A 20,734-nucleotide genomic window follows, 5' to 3' on the forward strand; every position below is an offset into this window, starting at 1 on the left:
AGTCATGTATCATGCATCACACACATCTCTGTCTCTCTCTCTCTCTCTCTCTCTCTCATTGCTCCCCTACCTCACTCTCTCCATATCTTCATGTCTCTCACTCTTATCGAACAAGCGGAGATGTACACAAGGGCATGCGTGCACGTCCGCAAGAACACACACCAAGATCACTTACACCCGCGTTCATTGATCCATTTCCCTGTCTCCCCATTTCATTCTCTCTCCCTCTCTCTCTCTCTCTCTATCTCGTCTCTCCCTTCTTCCGTCTCTCCTGCTTCACACAATCTGTATCTGTATATTGCATGAGAGTTGTCATGTCACACAGGTTGCTCACCATGCGTGTACAAACACACACAAACAGCATTGCAGTCCTGTCACACATCCTGCAGCAGCCCGCTTTACATGTAGTATACCAAGATAAAAGCTCTTCAGACAGTCAGCCGTTCATTTCATCAAAGACATTGTTTTTACCTTCCCAAGACTTTGGCATCCACATTTTTGTCTCTTCTTACTCTATTTAAAAGTACATACACAAAGGGTTTCAATCAAAAATGAGATATCCACTTCTATTCTGACCAAATAATGGCTGGTATGAAAGTAAAAGCCACTATTGAATGCTGAAGTTGGTCATTACCTAGAGCCCTTTATTTACAAAATGGTAACATTTTAGAGGATCTATATCCAGTGATGACAAAGTCAAAATATATTACCGAAATGAATGTACAGCCTCTGGGAATGAAACCCTTCATGTGGTGAAAATGTGCTGAAAATATTTCCCAAATATGAAACAAATGTTTCAAGGCCCAAGGAAACTATCCGAGCCACTGAGAAAGTGCTGTATAATGTGAGAGGAAATTGACCAGTTTCACTTGGGGAAAAGTACTCTTGGTGAAGATGCAGGATTTCTGCCCCGATGATGTGTCATGTTGGCTGGCAGTAAAACTGGGTGAAAAAAAAAAAAAGGAAGAAGTTTTATGGGACCCAGTCTGTCTTCCTGCCCCCAGGTAGACTCAGTAAGGTAGTGATATTTCTACTGAGCGCTTCAACATCAAAGATAAACCAGATGCCTTTTTTTCTGGATGCACAGAGGATCATTCCCTTCTCTGCCTGAAGTCCAAGGACACAATGACCAAATAAGACAAATAATGTTTTGTTCACACATATGTTTGATATTTCACATATACAGAGAATTGGCACCGACAAATAGCCATAATCAAAACTTTGTATTATTTGAGTATGATTGTTCCATTCTATATCTAAGAGTGAGTTCCCAACAAGCTCCAGAGTGCTAGCAAACTACATTTGATTATAGTAATTCAGGATGCCATTAGAAGTAGAGTAGAATCTAGATCAGAGATGGGGGTGTTTGTTGATGTGTGCATTTTTACAAATTTGACTTACTTTCTAACAAACTATTTGGCCTCCAATTCCCCCAAACACAACAGTGTCCTCATTATCACTCCTCCATCCTCCCATCCCTTGCTCTCCCTCTTGTAACCAGTGAAGTGCTGTGTGCCATATGCCGGGCTCTGACACCATTACCTCTTCCTAACTTCTTCTAGACGGCTTTCATTTCCTCCCTCCCTCCGTCTGATTCATCCCTCTCTTCCTCCATCTTCCTTCCTTCTCTCTACCAACCAATGAGATGGTCGTTTCCATTAATACATTAAAATCCTGTTTATCTTCCAATCACTTCCAACACTATTGTCCTCATTACTCTTATTACCCCCAAACACACACACCTCTCTCCCTGTGTATTCTGCCAATGACTCTAGTGGTTCTTGTTGCCATGTGTGTTGCTCTGAACTTCTGTCAAACAGTAGGTTTTTTTTTTAGCTTCCAGTCCCTGCCAGTACTTTCTACTTAAAAAAGCAGGTTCTTTGTCAGCTGAGCACCCAAACCAAGTAAATGGAGTCTCTCTCACCCTAGGGCCCAGGCTCATTAAAACATAATAGTCATGTTATGTGGGGACCCAAACTAAATAAATCTAGCCTCTGACACCCTGGGAGCCAGGCTCTTTTAAAATATGCTAGAACGTTTATGTGGGCACCCAAACTGAGTATATGTAGTCCCTCACCCTGGGGGGGGCAGGCTCATTAAAACATACTAGTACTTTTGTCATGTGGGGACCAAAACTGAGTACATCTTGTGTCTGACCCCCTGGGGACCGGGCTCGTTACAAAAATACTAGCCCCTCTTATCATATGGGGACACAATTGAATAAATGTAGACCATGGGGCCTAGGAGACTGACACCTCCCCTAAAAATCTGGTTTACATGTGACATGTGGTTATTGCGCATATTCAAACCAAAATGACAAAAAAAAAAAAAAAAAAAACACATTACTGTGATTAGATTACAATCACATTTTTCATGTGTATGTCAACATGGTCATTCTAATACTCTTGTCATATGGGAGCCAAAACTGAGAAAATGTATTCCATCACCCCTGGGGGCCAGGCTCAATAACAGTAACTCTTATCATATGCTGGGACCCAAACTGAGTATAAATGTAGTCTGACACCCTGGGGCTCAGGGTCTTTAAAACACACTAGTACTAGCAGAAACCCCTTTCAAATCCCTGCCCACTGTTCCCTTCTCTAGGTCCCGAGCCCTCCCTCCATTTCTCGCTACAAACAGGGGGAAAATGGTTGGTTCCTGACACGCGCATTACCCTGACATGACAAACCTTCGCTTTGGCTTCCAGTCCCTCCAAAAAAGCTCCATATCGTCCTCATTAGCTTGCTCTCCATCTCCCTCTTCCCCCTCCCTCCCTCCCTCCCTCCATCCATCCCTCCCTCTCTCTCTCTCTGCCAACAGTTGAAGTTGGTGTTAAGGCTCTGCCACGCGTTTGTTCTGACATTATTAGCACTGCCATCTCCCTTGTGCCATCTCCCTCGCTCCCTCCTCTCATCCCTCCCTCTATCCGTCAGGCAAATCCTTCTCCCTACCTCTCTCTCTCTCTCTCTCTCTCTCTCTACCATCCCTCTCTAAAATCTCCAATTCTCCCTCTTGCTTTTTAACTTTCTGGTTAAGCTATTAAGACAAAAAACAGTACATCAATAACATTATTTCCAGCCTCTAATGAGGGTTATCTCTGTATTTATGTCTACCTGACAATAAGATAATAGAATATATGACAAATTATCTTAAAGGAAAGGTGAGGCATATAATCAACTTTCTCAAGGAAAAGTTGCAGCACAACAGCTTTGCCAGAAAGTACCACTCTGTGTCCTAACCAGCGTCTAGTGAAGTTACTGTTGCAATGCTCTGAAAAACATTCCCAGGTCCCTCCTAACTCTCTATATCACCCTCCATCCCCTCCTGCCATCCTCCAAGCTCACTTAATTGTCCTTGTTTTCTCCTTTCCCTGCTCGCTCCATCCCCCCCTTCGGTCACGGCCTCCTCCCCCCTTTCTCTCAACCCCACCCCACCCCCCCACCCCCTGATCCTCCATATTTCTCTCTGTCCTCTGCTCATAACCGAGGTGACGGAAGCTCCGCTGTCCTCGTTAGCGCTCTTCCTCTCCCTCCTCTCCTCCCTTCATCCCTCCATCCCTCCCTCTCTCCTCCTCTGCTAATAACTCCACTGACCTAATCTTTTTGGTTTGCTGGCAAGCGTTTTATTACCCTTGTAAGTTTCCTTCCTCTCTGTCCTTGCTGCCGTTTCTTCCCTACCTCGCTCCATCCTCTTATCCGTCTTTTCCTGCTTTGTGACATTTGGGCAAACTCTTCATCCACCCTTCCCTCATCTCCCATCTCCCCTCATCGGCTCACCGCTAATTTCCTATCCCACTTCACCCTCAACCTCTCTTTCTCCTTCCATCCTTTCATTCCTTTGCTCTCCAAGTCTAGTTACCAGTCCAGCCAGCCCCCCTTTCATTTTCTGTTCCCTCTCATTTCTTTCCAATTCAACTCCTCTGTCTCTCTATCCCTCTCTCCATCTCTCTCAGATGTCCCCCGCTCCACAGGTTCAATTAAAGAAAAAGAGCTTCAGGCATGGTGAGACTTTTTCCTTAAATGACCGGAGCAGACATAAAACAATAACAATCAAGCCTCTAAGACAAAGAGCCACTTTAGTCAGTTTAAAGTTTTCAGATGTTTTAAAATGTGCTTATGCAAAGACTAAGTTGGATGGTTGTGTTCTTTCATTTGATGAAGATAGTAGAGGATGTGTACTTTCACAGTTAAAGACAGAGGTTGTGTACTTTCATAGTTACAAACAGTAGAGGTTGTGTACTTTCAGGTAAAGTAGAACAACATAAGTAGTATTAAAGAATTCCCCAAATACTAAATTGTAAGGGCCATGTGTAATATGTCTGAAATCAGAGCAAAGCAGCATTACTGTCTGCCTTTGTCCAGTGACCCCAAAATAATGTCTTTATAATAGTTAATTTATAAATGAATGCTCAAACCTGGTATTGACAGTGACAGAGTTATTGGTGCAACCCTTTTTGGTTTTCCCATTCAATCATTTTGCTATCCCATTCTTCCCCTCCTCTTTCACAATGTAAGAGAAAATGGGAGGTGAAAAGAGAGAGAAATAGTGTGTGTGTGTGTGTGTGTGTGTGTGTGTGTGAGTGTGAGAGAGAGAGAGAGAGAGAGAGAGAGGGAGTGGGAGAAAGGAAAATGGGAAGAAAAACAAGAGAAATTGGCACAAAGTCTCTCTCTCCCTCCCTGTCTTGTCCTATCTCTCCCCCTGCCTTCCTCATACCCTCCTCTTGCCAACAAGTGAACTAGAAAGCCTTCACACCATCACTCCCCCCACTCCTCCTCCTCCTCCTCGCTCTGTTCATTCTTGCCAACCAGTGCCCCATCCTTCTCTCATGCTGTCATCATCCGTGTTTCATCCCCCCCAATTCCTGCCTCGCCCCTCTCCTTGCCAATCAAGACATGAAATTTGCTGTTCATCCTTCTTTCCCCCATCTTCCCTCCTCCCCTCTCTCTCTCTCTCTCTGCCTCCCTTCTCTCACCCTCTTCTCTACCTTCCTTCCTCTCTTCCGTCTCATCCCTCCATTCCTGATAGTAAACCATCCCCATTTCATTCAATTCCCTCTCCTCTCTCTCCCCCCTGTTCCCCACCACACAGAAAAACCAGCCATTTGCAAACCGGCCCCATCAATCTTCAAACTCAATTCGTCACTCCCCAGCTCTTTCCCTCTCTCTCTCTCTGCGTTTCTTCCTTTCTCTCCCTTCACCTCTTTCTGCCTCCATCCCTCTTTTCTTGCCAAACAGTCAACTCTTCCTCTCCCTCTCTTTCTCTCCCTCCCTCTCCTCTCCAGTCAAGCACACAGTTTGGGACATGTCGCTAATTAACACCATCAACGATCCCTGGTTGCCACGGGGACTGGCCGTAACCGCCAGCGACGGAACGGTAAACAAATAGAATGTGTCATAAATGCCAACACGCACGCACACACACACAGAGAGACAGGGGCAAGCAGACATGTACACACAGGCAAATACTTGGCTGCAGAATTAACACACACACACACACACACACACACATACTGTACACACACACCAAGCAACACACACAAGCTTTGAGTGTCACAGCATCATCTTGCCATGTCTGGGGATACAGGATGATTAATCGCACTCTGTACAGATGGCCACACTGGGGAAAGAGAGGGAGGAGAGGAAAGCTGTCCTCACTGTCTGTCTCTCTCAGCGTCCGTCTAGCTCTCTCTCTCTCTTTCCGTTTCTTTCTTTTGTAGCCCTCTCTTCGTCTGTCGTCCTACTGGTCTCTGTTGACCCCCCCCCCTCCTCTCCCTCTGGAGTCTACTAGATTTATGACTTGGGTTTCAGAAACTGTCTGTCTTGGTAAGGTGTCTACATGACCGGCATTAATGACAATCTCTCTCTCTTCCCCTCACTCCCTCCATTCAAACGTGCATATATAAAAAAAAAAAACACTTCTGCCCACACAAACACACAAATGTGAACACATGCACTCTCTCTCCTCCAGCCATTCATACTCACACACAGACACACACACAAGCGCGTGCACACATACACACACACTCCCACTTCTCTCTCCACTCCTCTCAGAAGCCGGCGTATCCAATCTGAGTAGGATAATGATGGCTACGGCACCAAAGGGAGTAATGAATTGTGTTAATGCTGAGTCACCCTCTTCTTCACTCTCTGTCATTTAGACATAAAACAAGACAAAAATGAGGTAAGGGCCACTGCGGTGCTTGAAAAACAGCCGTATTGTTGAAATGTCTATAGGCTGCAGTGGAGTGCTGTGGATACAGGCGGGTTCCCTTGGTTAAAACTGAGTCTGTAGGCTACAGTGGAGCAGAGCGCAGCACATATTGTACATCCATGCCCACAAGGTTAGAATAGACTCTGTAGGCACATATAGCATACACAGTACAGCGCATACTAGCAGAGGCTTGCTGAATTTCTAGTAAACTTGGCATTGTTTGGAAATTTGTCTCAGATTCATAGGGCTTCTGCTCTATAAATCCCATTCTCCACAGTCCCATGCATCATTACCATCCAACCAGGCCAACACCGGACATTGTTTATTACAGAATACTACAGAAGCGTCCACTGGACTTCACTGTGGCTTTAAGCTGGCATGACAAGGAGTGAACTCAAGGTGTGTCTCAAGATTTTGCTTCTAATGTAAAAAAAAAAAAAGGAAAGGTCAAACAAAACTTGAGTAATGTGTAATGTCACCCCTGAGGTTGCGCTTCTCTCCGCCTACTGCTCAAGTTTGAACGATGCTAAAGAGTGGGAGAGGAGGAGGAGGAGGAGTGTATCGCTGTGTGATACAGAGATACAGCCTGTTAGTGCAGCGCTGGCTGGACCATGCCTCTCTGACCTCAGTTTATAGCGGGGGAGGTAACATTTTATAGTTTGGTGACATGCATTTGGACAGAGGTCCTAGCAATAACACTTTCAGTTTGGGTGCAGGTTTCAACCAGCGGCAATACCATCACATCTGCTCAGAGAGGTTTATGTATTTCACCAGGTATATACATATTCTTAGGACTCAAAAAATGTGTTTGCTAGCATGTAGTTTCACTTTAAAACCACTACCACAATATATAAGAACATGTTTAGTCTGGTGCAACGCATGCAGGCCTTTTTCGTCATCGCTCTGGATTTGCTGAAGCGGAAAACCTTTTATTAAATGATGACACTAGGCTCGGTGTGACATTTCTCAGCTCAACGGTCAATAATCCGCCGCGCTTCGAATGTTAGGGCATTTTAAACTTAGCAGTGAGTATATCCCATGCGGCATCAACCACATTACACCCACACGTTACCGTTCAGCCAAGCTAATATTGTACATTGCCCATTACGCACCGCTGCACGAGCATCCGCTGGCTTCGGTGTGACATAACATCGGGGCGCTGGACACTGCCAGGCTTTAGACTTAGCCGGCCGACCTAAATATCCCCCCGCTGCTGCCGGAAAAAACCTCCAGAAAGTACGCTTTTCAGGAATTCTGAACACAAATTTTATTTTCAATTGACAGGCCGTGCATTTTTAGAAATTCAAAAAAAGGTTTTGAATGGGTTTTTGGGTCCAAGGGTCATGAAAAATCACTCATGACCACAGAAATCTCCAATTCATATTAAAAGGAGAAAAACAGCAAAACTGGAGTGAGGGTGTTTTTGTGCAACGGCAGCGGAGCGATGAAGTGGAAACACATTTGTGTGATGAGAGATGGACACTTAGCAACCTGTGAGCCTGCAGCGGGCACATTATACAGAAAGGGCTGGCAGGAAAAGGTACAGACAAGAATGTGAATGGGAGCTAATGGGGATAATATGGAGATAGTAAAACAATGGTGCTGCTGTAGGGCTGCAGCCAAAAACCCTTATTTCCCATCCAAGATGAATGAGTTGTTTGCTCTGTTGTTGAGTTCCTGTCTAGTTCACAGATTGTCTAGTGAATACGAAACTTTATATAAAGCAAGACTTCCTTTGGTTATACTTATAATATTTAATTGACAGCTCATTTAAGAAATCTGCTTCGAAAAAATAAATGTCTTTGACAATTTAATCAATATTTAAATGAATGATGAAAAACAATGGCAAAAAATGAATCATGAATGAGAGGCAACCATTTTAAATGTGTACGGCCAGTGTTTGGAGAAACCTCATATTTCTTAAAAATTAACAGACTAACAAACTAATTGACTTTTCAAGTTGACACCCATTCGGCACTGATTGGAAAAGTCAATTAGCTTTTTGACATTTTAAAATGCACGATCAATGGTTTGGCTGGGGACCGCGCGGCGCGATGAAACATAATTCTACATGTGTGGGAGTGTGTCAGCTGCAATTACAGTATGTAAACAAAAACACAAGGTGGTCGACACGACACTATTTATATTCCACTAGTTCTTCCACCCCATTAACGATCTATCCGCCATCTGTCCTGCATTAGTGCTGAAGCAGCCACTGCAACCTATGCAGAGAAGAAATGAATAGACATACTTTATCACCAAAGTTGTGTCTCTCCAATGTCTGCTCATTACCTGCATCTTCTGACAGTAGAAATGAGGAGAAAGTCTGAACCTGCCAAACAATTCCTTTCTGGGCTGGAGCAGATGCAGAATCATTTGAGTGAGTTACATGGAGTACAAGGATCTGTTGCACATCATATTTAATTACTCCTCATATTAATACGGACCGTTTCCCATACATAGACCGGATAGAAGCTCCAGTCCAAATCTAATTCTTATTCAATTCCTAATGTGCCTTCTAATTTTCTTTCAGTCGTCTTTCTTCCAGCGATGTCTATTGAAAAAATCTGTTGAGCCTGTAAGACCAGCCCTAATCCACAGCCGCAGAAGAAGGGCCTGTATTTTCCCCCATTGCTGCACATTCTGTTCATTATGCCTGACTGATTAACCGGTCAGTGGTGATGTCTATGGATCAGCTAAATGGGATTCTAAAATGAATTGGAGTGGGTGGCTTTTCTCAGCTCAGTCCTCCTCCTTTTCTCCCATCCTCTATTTTATTCATTCCTCATTTCCCTCTCTCCTCCCTTTGCCCCTATCAATGCCCGTCCCATGATATATAAGAGCATTGTTGTAATGGAAAAATACAACAGGAACCTAATTGTGATGGAAAATACAGCAGGAAACCTTGTCCCTTTCTGACCAGATGTCAATTCAAAGAAGCTTTATTTGAATCAAAGAGGCTTTATTGGCATGACCACATTGAAGCACATAATTGCCAAAATGTCCCTATATGTGACAAGTAAAACCTTGTTCCTGTCCTGATCGATGTTCCTACATGTGATGTGCGACAGACTTTATTATATTTTCAGATTTGATTACATGTTTGACCCTGCCTTAACCTCATCATATGAATAGAGTTGTTTTGTACTTCTGTCATAGAATGCAATAGGCGTGGAGTATGGGTGTTAAGGAACAGCGAAATGTATAAGAGGGAACTGAGAGAAGATGAAGTTGCTCACTCAGCCTGAAACTGTTGAAGGTTGTTTGCGCCCACCTGCAGGTGTAACGTACAAATAAACCCAGAAAGGAAACTCTCTTGTTTCTCAAGTCTCTTTTGTTACAGAAAACTTCGGTAACACTTTATAATAACCATCATTAATAAATGGTAAAGTGATAGTTAATTAAACTTTAGTTAATAGTTATTTTACTGTTAACAAACAATGAAATGATCATTAATAATGTTTACTAATTATTAGTAATGCTATAATTTATGTTATTTTATCATTAGTTTGTGTAATATAAAATAATTTGTTTATAAATTATATATTGTATCATAGCTGATAAGAGACGGTAAAAAGGGTAAAAAGCTATGATACAATATATAATTTATAAACAAATTATTTTATATTACACAAACTAATGATAAAATAACATAAATTATAGCATTACTAATAATTAGTAAACATTATTAATGATAATTTCATTGTTTGTTAACAGTAAAATAACTATTAACTAAAGTTTAATTAACTATCAATTTACCATTTATTAATGATGGTTATTATAAAGTGTCACCAAAACTTCCACCACAATTGCGTTTTAACATCTATAGTTACTTTTTTCTGTTATCCTCTATTGATTCCCAGAAACGAAAGGGATGCAGTGTCTTGCTCAAGGACACTTCAGCAGGGTGGATGCTTGCTGGGGGTCTGAACCCAGGCCTTCAGGCTGAAAAACTCTCCTTACTCACTACGTCACCCTGCTGCTACCCTGACCTGGAAAAGGATGGGTTATTTGAAACACATCAGGGGGAGCACATTTTGTTCCTTTTCATCATTTTGTATATATTCAAGAAACTGGTGATAGAGGAACCCAAGACTTTTCCTGCATGAACAGGAAAAAGCTAAAAAGGGAGAACAATCTCAGCTAGTTTGGGGGGCCGATGATGTTTTAAAAAAAAAAAAAAAAAAAAAAATCTTTATTGGTAGAGAAAAACGAATGCGTTTGAGCAGAAAGCTTTCATTTAGGTTAAAAAGAGATACAGAGGCAATGCCCAACTTACTGGACTTAGACCAATCAGAAAAAAAGGTGTCACATGTCAAAGGTCAATGTGTAAGAGTCAACAATAAAGCCTTAAATCACTTACAACTACTAAAGGCTGTCATTGTCTCATGTACAAACCATTTTTTTCTTTTGTACATAAGAGTGCCTTGGCGTCCTTTCTCAAAAACGCTATTCTTGACACCTTTTTGCATTTTTTTTTTGTAAATACTTACTGGTACATAAATCAAGAACACACCAATATCTTCCCTCAATCGCATCTTTTAAACCTGTTGTGTTAACCTGCCACAAACTACAGTCACTATGTGTTGACAGTAACACACACTTGACAGTTACGCAATTTCAACTGTTAACTAACCTACAAAAGGCAAAAATCAGTTGGTTTGCTTACATTATACTGTATGTTGAACCTTTATTTCATGGCTTTTTCTCATGTTCCCTGCCGTTTTGTCTATTGTATCTTTTTCTTCCATCTCTGCATGCCTCTACTGTCTTATTTCTAGGAGAGAAGGAGGCCTGTGGGAAGTGACATTTCACAGCCCCAAAAGAGGGAACAATCAAAAGGACAAAATGCTAACGTGGGCTGCCTTTTTTTTCCCCTCTCTTCTCTCTTCCACTCTGCTGCTTCCTTAAGCGGTTTACAAAAACCTCTCTCATCCCCGGGTCACCTCTTCTCTCCCTCTCCTTCTCACTCGCTCGACCGGTCTTCAAGCCCTCCGTCCCTCTATACTCATCTTTTTCCTCATCGCCACCCCGCATTCTGTTTGCCTTTCTCTCTGCTAGTTCCAAGTCATTTTTGATAGTTTCACTTTGTCCCTCATTCACCTTTTTCCTGCCCTCCCCCCTCCTCACAAACTCACCTCCTCTCCCTCCCTCTTCCATACTGTCTATCCCTTTCTCTGTCTCTTTTTTTCTCTGTTTTCTCTCCTGCGGGCGTTGCATCATAAACACTCTGTATCCCACGGCGATTTGAAGCGCCTCTTTTAATGCAAGCCAACTGTCACACACACACACACACACCGCTAGCTATGTAACCAAACACACGGTTACAACAAGTTATAATATTGGCTACAGGAAATTCATTTTCAAAGCCCACTGGCAGGAAAACACTCACAGATGAAAACCTTGATATTTTTATAGGCCCAATATCAAAACTTCCAATTTTTAAACCCACATATTTGCTGAAATGATAAAATGCTCACACAGGTTACAGGTGTACACACACACACACACACCGTATACAGTACACACTTCACACACCCCACAGTGTTTTGTGTAAACAGACACCTCTGGTGGTCTCTCTCTCTCTCCATCACTCCTCTAAATCTCTCCATCTTTTTGAAACTGCTCTTCTCTCTACCTCTCACCGTTTCTCCCCATGTATCTCTCTCTCGCTCCACCACTCTCGCTCTCTGTCATCGCCCCCTCACTTGCTCATCTCTCTCTCTCTATCTCTCTCTCTCCCTCTCTGTCCATTCCTTTCTTCTCTGCCTTCACTCTTCAGAGAGCTCTTCATTTCACTGGAACGATGGATGAGAGGCTGGGGCCATCTGCAAGAGCTGATAAAAACCACCCTCACACACACACACAGATACTGACATACATACAGATACAGAAACACGCAGACACACACACACACACACACAGAAATGCAGATACACCGCTAAACCCATGAACGCACCGCAAAACAGACACACACTAATGCACGGAGGCGCACAAAAAAAAAAAAAAAACACGTGTAAACACAGCGTCAGACACACACAATGATGAGGCTACACACTCGTACACACAGATGCAGAAAGATACACACACACATCCAATAGACACAGACAGTGGCTATATAGGACACATGCGCCAAAACCTCTTAGACATATTCTGCATGTCGAGAGAGGGAGAGAGAGAAAGAAAGAAAAAAAAGAGGGAGAGATGAGGAGGAGGAGATGAAAGGAGATGCAAAGAAGTGGAAAATGAACTAGATGAGAGCTGGAATAAAGATGAGGAGGGAGAGAAATGACGGAGGGAGGGGATGGGGGGGGGTCAGGAGGGAAAGAGTATCTTTAAAAAAGAAAACGGCGATGAGAGGAAGAGTGGGTGAGGAAAAAGGGAAGGATGACTGGAAATGAGCAGCCCAGAGAGACAGATTACGCAGAGAGAAGGAGATGAGAGAGAGAGATGGAGGGAGATGAGACGGATGAAGGGAGCAGAAAGTTCATGAGTTGGTCAGTGCCTCTGAGAACTGGGGAAAGTGAAAACAGTGGATTACCTGCACGTGCGCACACATCTGATTTAAGGAGAATTTCCCCGAACTGAACTACTTCAACACAAAACTCCAAGGTGAACAAGTGCATTCCTAAGAGAGACAAAGGCTTCCTCCGGAATAAAAACGCACACTGGTGGGTAGATTTGCATAGATAGAGGCGCTCTGCTTTAGTGTGTATGGAACCAAGCACTTCAGGGATGCAGCTAGAAGCATGCTGATTACTGTTATCTATCAAGACCGCATCTATCCATCCATCTACCCAGTCATAACGTATTCTATCCCCATAATAAAACAAACTGAAGGAGAATTATTGAGAATATGGAGTTTGTTTGGAGGAACATACCGGCCTGTCTAAGCCACATTTATGTATAACTGCTCAAACATGATTCTCTAATAAACTACACTACCAGTCAAAAGTTTGGACACACCTCATGATTTTCATCATCTTAAAAGGCTGATCTAAAGGCTTATGCTTAAATGCTTGAAATTTCTTTCTTAGACAAATATAAATAGTGAAGTTGATGCCTATGTATGAATTTATTTCCAAAGCCTTTGCCTTTCCATCAAGGCAAAGGGCGGCTACTTTAAAGAATCTAACTTTAAAGAACCTTTTTTGGTCACTGCATAATTCCATTTGTGTCATTTCAAAGTTTTGATGTCTTCACTATTATTCTAAAATGTGGAAAATAGTAAAAACAAAGAAAAATGCATGTGTCCAAACTTTTGATTGGTAGTAGAGTCAGAGACTCAAGTGCTTATTTTCACTATGCGAAATATGAACGCAGCCTATATTTCAGCTTAAATTTATATTTTATATCGCTGCACCTACTGCTGTCCCGTTGCTCCAACCCCTAAAAAAACTTAAAAAAGAAAAAAACAAATTTACTGTAGTTGTGTTATTCAGTCATCAGAAAGACCCCAATACATCTGGAAGCCGGCGTATTGAGAGACATTAGCTTTGCATCATAATACGCCCGGTCCGTTCTACTTTACAACATCTGAGAAAGAAAGGGCCGCTGTGGCCGCTCTCATACTAATGCAGGACAGATGGGGGACTTTTACAATGGCTACCGGTGAAAATAATCCACATAGGCTCTTTAGTCTTTCCATATTTCCATTAGCATGCACAGACTCACTTGTCTGCCAGTCCAACTGAGTGGCGACGCTCTCGGAGGAGACGTACGGCTGCTGTCACTAATACCAATTAAAACTTGTGACTTTGTTGCTAGTAAAACGAGGTCAGGTTCATGTTGTGATTAGCCTGGCTTTTCTTTTTGCTGCCTTGGTAACCGAGGGCCAGGGAATCTAAATCAGCCTCAGGAGAAATTGCTCTCAAAAAGACGACTTGGTAACACTGCAGAGTACAGTTGGACCAGATTTGATACACTGCACTTTTTTTTTTTTTTTTTTTTTTTTTTGGACAGAACCGGTATGCAATTTTGCAGTCTTTTGTGACAGTTTGTATAGAACTCATACTCACAAACTTTACATCTTACATTTTACCAGAAAGTCACGCTCCAGATAATTAAAGTTAATTATGAGCTCCACTCTTATGATTGTGCCATTTTGCTGCTTGCTTATGCATCAGCAAAATATATCTTCTGGAAAAAATAGTTTCTATAGCCTCTTTTCAAAAGAACTATCAAAGGCTATTTGTGTGTCATTTCATGCTGTTTTCATGCTATTATATTGTTTTTTTGTCTCTTTTTATCGGTCTAATCTCATCTTTGTATCATGTACCGCTATATTTCTCTTGTTCTATCCTCTCTCCGTTCCTCTCTCTCTTTCTCTCACCTCAAGACAAAATGTCTTCTGCAGGAGTGTGATCATGAACACAAAAAGCAGGAAAACAGTGTCGACAAAAACTAAAATCTTTAATAACATAAAAAAAAACACCCCCCTTACAATCTGCATTTCATATATTTTCAGCACAAATTAGATCAGAGCCCCGTGTCCTAAAATCCATGAGAGGGAACTGCCTTTCAAGTATTAATGGGTAATGGCACAAATAAAAAGTTTCTGCAAATTGAAAGCTCTCCCCAGCTGATCTAGCTGCGAGTCCAGTCCAGTGGTTTCCAAGGATGCGATTGTTTTACCCAAACTAAATCATTCCCAGTGGGGCCACCCATACTAAAAATCTATGCAGCCATAGTACAACAACAGTTTTTTGCAAAACACTGACGGCAAATTTGGTCGCATACTCCAACTTTGATTGAACTTCATGCGAGAAATGCTCAATTATGATCTTGGTCCTCGTTACTAAGGCACCCAAGGGAGGATTTCAGACTGTCCTCAAAAAACTCTTTTTAATATTTCTTTGACGCCGAGAGGCCGGCAATTTTGAGCCTTGGAAAAAAAACCAAAAAACAAAAAACACTTTTATTCTGAGAAAATGAGTGCATGTTTATTTTAAGAAAACACACTGCGTTGAATGCTCGCTTGATAATTCAGGGACAGTCTCCCTCCCTGCAGCCAGCCATCTCATATCAGTCCTACTGAATAAAACACACAACTAATGGGACACACACACACACACAACTGAGAATTGATCCTAAATTAAGCGTGGATGTTCTGCGCGCTTTGTCCAAAAGTGCTGAGTTGCAAAAAGACGAGCTTTCACTTAAGTACAGAGGACATGATTAAAACTGACACACACACACTACAGCAGTCACACACACTCATATATTCATACATTAACACATATGCATACAGAGGCGCGAGAGAGAGAGAGAGAGAGAGAGAGAGAGAGAGAGAGAGAGAGAGAGAGAGAGAGAGAGCGTGCAAGGGCCATGGGGAGGAAAGGAGGTGAGGAGAAAATAATTATAGAATAAAACGACAGACAGGAAAATAAAGACATGAACCCCGATGATATGACAGCAGAGATGGGTGGAGACAGAGAGAGATGGACCGTAGAGAGGAGAGAGGAAGCAAAAGAAGGAGACAGGGAAGGAAGGCGGGAGGGAGGGAAGTAAACGAGGGAGGGAGGGGTAAGCCAGCCATAAAAAGGGATAGAGAATGACAAATAGGGCAGTCTGGGAAAAAAACGAGAGAGGTATATTGCGAAAAGAGGGAACGAGGGACCAGGTGTATATATAAAGAGAAGGAGGGAGGGAGGGAAGGGAGGAATCTGATTTCGAAATAAACGAGTTAGAGGGGGGGTGGGGGGGGGTGATGGAGGACTAAGACGCGACAAACAAGGAGAAGATTTCCATAGAGAGCAATGGAAGGAGAGAAAAGAAAGTAAGAATGAGAGGGAAAGGGGGAAGGGGGTTTATGAGAGGGAGAGAGAGAGAGACAGAAAAGACAGAATGGGAACGTGCAAATTACAAAACAAAATCGAGGGAAATGTGGACCTGCGAAAACAAATCAGCGAAGAAAAAGAGAGTTAGACAAGGAGAGAGAGAGAGAGGGGAGAGGGAGAACAAGAGAGAAAAGTAGAAAGCGGGGAGGAGAGGGAGAATAGAGGGCAAGAAATAAGGGAGGGAAGACGGAGAGCAAAAAAACGTGAGAATAGGGTGAAAGAGGAAAACATGGGCAGAAATGCGGGACCTGCGAAAACAAATCAGCTGAGAGAGACAGAGAGAGCAAGAAAGAGACAAAGGTACACAGGGGAAAGATGAGCGATGGCGGCGAGAGAGAGAGAGAGAGAGAGAGAGAATAATAACAAGATATTGAAAGAAAACTAGCGCAGAGGAAAATATGAAATGGAAGAGGGGGGAGATGGGAGGAAGATGGCGACGGAATAGATAGAGAGTGAAAACAGAGGGGGAATGATAAATGAGAAGAGTGAGGGAGAAGAGGGGGGGGGGATCGGCTGGAATAACAACGTAAACAACAGCAGTATGAGGCTTGTCTACAGCGGGGACATGCCATTATACACACACACACACACACACACACACACACACCTGTATGGATGCAGACATGTACCTACTTGCATGTACTGTAGGCCCCTGAACCTGTTCACACACACACACACCTTTACATATGTATCCACACACACACAGTTATACAGCCATTACCAATTATGCACAGACAGATGCGGACATATGTAAACAGAGCACACACACACACACACCTGACTTAAGTAAAACACAGTGGATCGAAATGCTTGAGACCTATTATATAGAGGGATAATAGGGAAAAAAAGAGGGAGACAGAGAGAGAGAGATGGAGCAGAAAAGGACGGCCATTATTTAGAGTTATGCTAAGACATAAAATATGGGGAGAGATTGAGGTAGAGAGAGCGGGGGTGCGGTGGGGGAGATGGAGGTGTGTGTGTGTGTGTGTGTGTGTGTGTGTGGGGGGGGGGGGGGGGGGGGGGGTGATGTAAAGGAAGAAACAACTTGTCAGTGTTTTCTATAGCTGGGACCGGGATACTTTTGGCCCTTATTTATTGCCGTAGAATAGTCGACGGTATAAAGAGATTAGACTGTAACATTGTGTTTACATTGTAGCACCGCAGCCCGGCTACAAGAAAGTACCTGCTATAAAACAGGGGATGGTGGTGAGATATCCAGTAATGTTTGGATAATTCAACTACAATATGTTATTTAGAAGGGACAATAACTGTATTGACTTCTTTTTTTTTTAATTGCTACACTGTGCTTTAATACTTTTCACAATTCTCCACCTTTACTTCTCATTAGTTCTGCTTCAACGGATACTACTGCTGCTTATTTGCACATCCAGTTAATGCCTGAGTCCATACCTTGCACATTTTCATTCATACATTTCTCCTGGCATTGGAATTGCTGGTTGATTGTGTTTATATAAGACCCATTTGCTCTATTTTTATTTATATTCTATTAATTTTTGATGTATCTTATTATATCTTATTTGCTGCTGCAACGGCCCAATTTCCCCACATGGATCATTACAGTTTTATCTACACTCTCAGAAAACAAGGTATGGGAATGCACCTAAAAGTACAAATGCTTGTTGTTCGGGCTGTAAATATTGTGAATACAAAATTGTACCCTTAGGCATTACCCATATTTGTACCCACCCGTACCTCTAAAGCAACAGTTATGGACCCCAAGTGACAAAAATGTACTTTGATGCTTTGGTACAAAAATATACCCTATATTTACAGGTACATATATGTCCCTTTAGGGTTAAGACCCCAGCGACAAGCCATTTGTGTACCTCAAAATGACAAAAGCATACCTTAAAATTTCAAGAAAACGAATAAAAATACAGTATGTACCTTTTTGCTGTCAGAGATGTTTGAATATCTTTAAGAGCAATAAAAGAGATACATTTAGTTCTTTCTTTGTATCTCTGGATACAGAAACGGACCTGGACTGTTCCGCTATTTGTGACAGTGTAACACAGTGGAACCGTTACAACTCTCATCAGTGGGAAGACTACTGTTTCAGTGCAACTGAGCGAGCAGAACGACTGGAAAAAAAAAGCAGTGATCCCAAAAATCCATTGTATTGATTGCCTGTAATAGTTGGGACTTCCTTTGCGACACGTGCAGCCAAGACCGTTAAACTGAAAATTGAGAGTGTGACAGAGCATTTCAGAATGTGCGCTCATGCATGTTTCCCCAATTTTCAATAAGCTTTGGTCTTTGAATGCCAATAGATTTCGGCGCTGAGCACATTACACTCTCCTGAATGATCTCCATGCCTATGAGACTAGCATGACAAATAAGTTCCACTGTATTGGCCCATATGTGCCAGCAATTAAAAGACAAAAAAATCTTTAAACACCACATTTCTCAGGACTTGCAGTCATCTAATTTTTGCGGTTAAAATGTTTCTAACTTTATATTATTAGTAATGATTTTTGTGTAGATTGCATATTATTAGTAATGATTTTGTCTGGCTTTTTTTGACAGATGAGGCTAAATTACAAACGACGTGAGAGCCAACAGACAGACGGGATGATGAGAGAGAGACATCGGAGACGCAGGTGGGAAGGAGAGACAATCGTGGACTACAAAACACATCAGTGCAGAAGGAGGTGTGAGTGCATGCGCGAGTGCAAGTTCTAATGAACAGGGGAGAAATGTCACTCCATACAATACTGGGCTAATTTGGTCCCATAATTACCATGGCAATGAGTGGCAGAGATGGGGGGGGGGGGACACTGTGCTGCAGACAAAAATAGATGAGATTTGGACCAGAGATGAAAAAAAGCGGATGGTTACAGACAAACGAACAATGCACACACACTCACACACACACTCACACCGTACAGACACACACACGCACTGTAGCAGCAAGTCCGATCACGTCGGGGGCTTTCCACGCATGACCTTTTCAAGGTCAAAGGTGGTTTCTTTGGAAATTGCACCCTGTACGGCTGTGTGTGTGTGTCTGTGTCTGTATTGGTGTGTGTTCGCCCTCCTGCATCTGTGTGTGTGTGGGGGTCTTTGTAGGTGTCCTGACACCTGGTCAGAGGTCTTTGATGTTACCACAGTTAACAAGGTGGTCTGTGAACAGTGCGTGTGTGTGTGTGTGTCTTTCTCTCTCTCCCACAAACTTTCCATCTATTCTTATTCATCACAAGTCCTGACTTCTTGTTTCTTTCTTGCTTAATTTGTCCCACTGAAACACACAATGAAAATCATACCAAAAACACTAAACAAAAGCTCTGATCCTATGATTTATGTGTTGTGTGTGTGTTTTTTTAGCGTGTGACGTTTTGATCCCACACAACCCCAAATCAGTTGTTGCCATTTTGAATTTTAGCTGGTTATTTTTCTTCAGATGCTCGCCACACTGGGGGAGTAAAGGAGAGTTTTGGCATTCATGCTTTTGTTTTACCCAACATGTCTTGTTAGCGTCGGCAGCATTCCTCACAGAGCTGCATTAGGTAAAATGTCCAAGTTATTCCTTTAAAGTTCGACACGGCGGCAATTTGTATTCGTGCCTCACATAACCTTCTTTTGAGCGGAGGCGCAAACTTAACAAGCACAGAGCGAAGAGACCGTCCCGGTGCTTTCACCAGCGGCTGCATTGCTGACTGACGCCGGTGTTTATGTCGAGGATGAAGATGAAAACGACGACAAATCATGGCTGCCAATAGGGGCAAACCAATGCAGGGTGCAGGATGTTTACAGTGTGCAAATGAAGGTGTTTATGATGTTGCGCGCAGCAAGACACACACACACACACTTCCTCTAATTAGGACTCAACCTATTTTCAAACTCAAAATTGTTCACTAGAGAAAGAGGAAGATGGGGATAGGAAGGGGAGGTCGGGGGGAAAGGGGGGTGTTGGGTACACAAGAATAGGACGCCCGCACACACACACACACACACACACACAAATAGATCACACACACACCCTGGCGCATTGTAAAACACATTATTAATATATTGACTGACGCATGCAAATGTGTTCCAATAACAGAAGCAAACAAGGGAGAGACACACACACAGAGGGGGGGGGGGGGGGGGACAGAGAGAGAGAGAGACAGATGTGAGGTTGGTAGGAAACAGTGAAGAGAAAAGAGGAGAGACAGAGGGGGGTAAGAAGTGGAACAGAGCGTGAGAGAATTATACACAAATTACAGGATGATAACTGAATCATTTTCAGATATTCAAATGTCGACCGATAAGGAACGGAGAGAGGGAGGGAGGGAGGGAGAGGGGAGAGAGGATCAAGGAGAAGAGGTCCTGCAGCTCAATCGGCAGAGCAAGACACCGACACCGCCAAGGTTAGGGTTTCTGCTCAGAGCGTTCCTGCTTCAGATAACAATGTCCACTAACTGGCGTTAGTGGACACTGGAGAAAGCAGAAAGAAGAGAGGGGGAAAGGGGGTGAGGTGGTGAATAACAGTAGGAGGTGGATAATAGGAACACAGGAAGGAGAGAGAAACAGCAGGATTTGGCCTTATTACCCGCTGTCTTTTTGTGGAGAGAGGGAAGGAGGGAAGGGGAGAGAGCAAAGGAGGGAGGATGAAGGCACAGGAGAAAACGAGGGGGGGGGAAGGGGAGACAGTGGGAATGTGAAAGAGATTGAGGGATGAG

General features: G+C 42.9%; 1 protein-coding gene across 1 annotated transcript in view; it reads right to left on the reverse strand.

Moving 5' to 3' along the window:
- LOC139650512 (pyruvate carboxylase, mitochondrial-like) overlaps positions 1 to 20,734 on the reverse strand; it is a 269,814-nt gene that overhangs the window by 171,616 nt on the left and 77,464 nt on the right. The window lies entirely within an intron of this gene.

Source organism: Centroberyx affinis, unplaced genomic scaffold, assembly GCF_046629955.1.
Source record: "Centroberyx affinis isolate AG114_WGS23_722 - 3 ecotype Tasmania unplaced genomic scaffold, CSIRO-AGI_Caff_v1 ptg001499l_1, whole genome shotgun sequence".
In the NCBI taxonomy this organism is placed as follows: Eukaryota; Metazoa; Chordata; class Actinopteri; order Beryciformes; family Berycidae; genus Centroberyx; species Centroberyx affinis.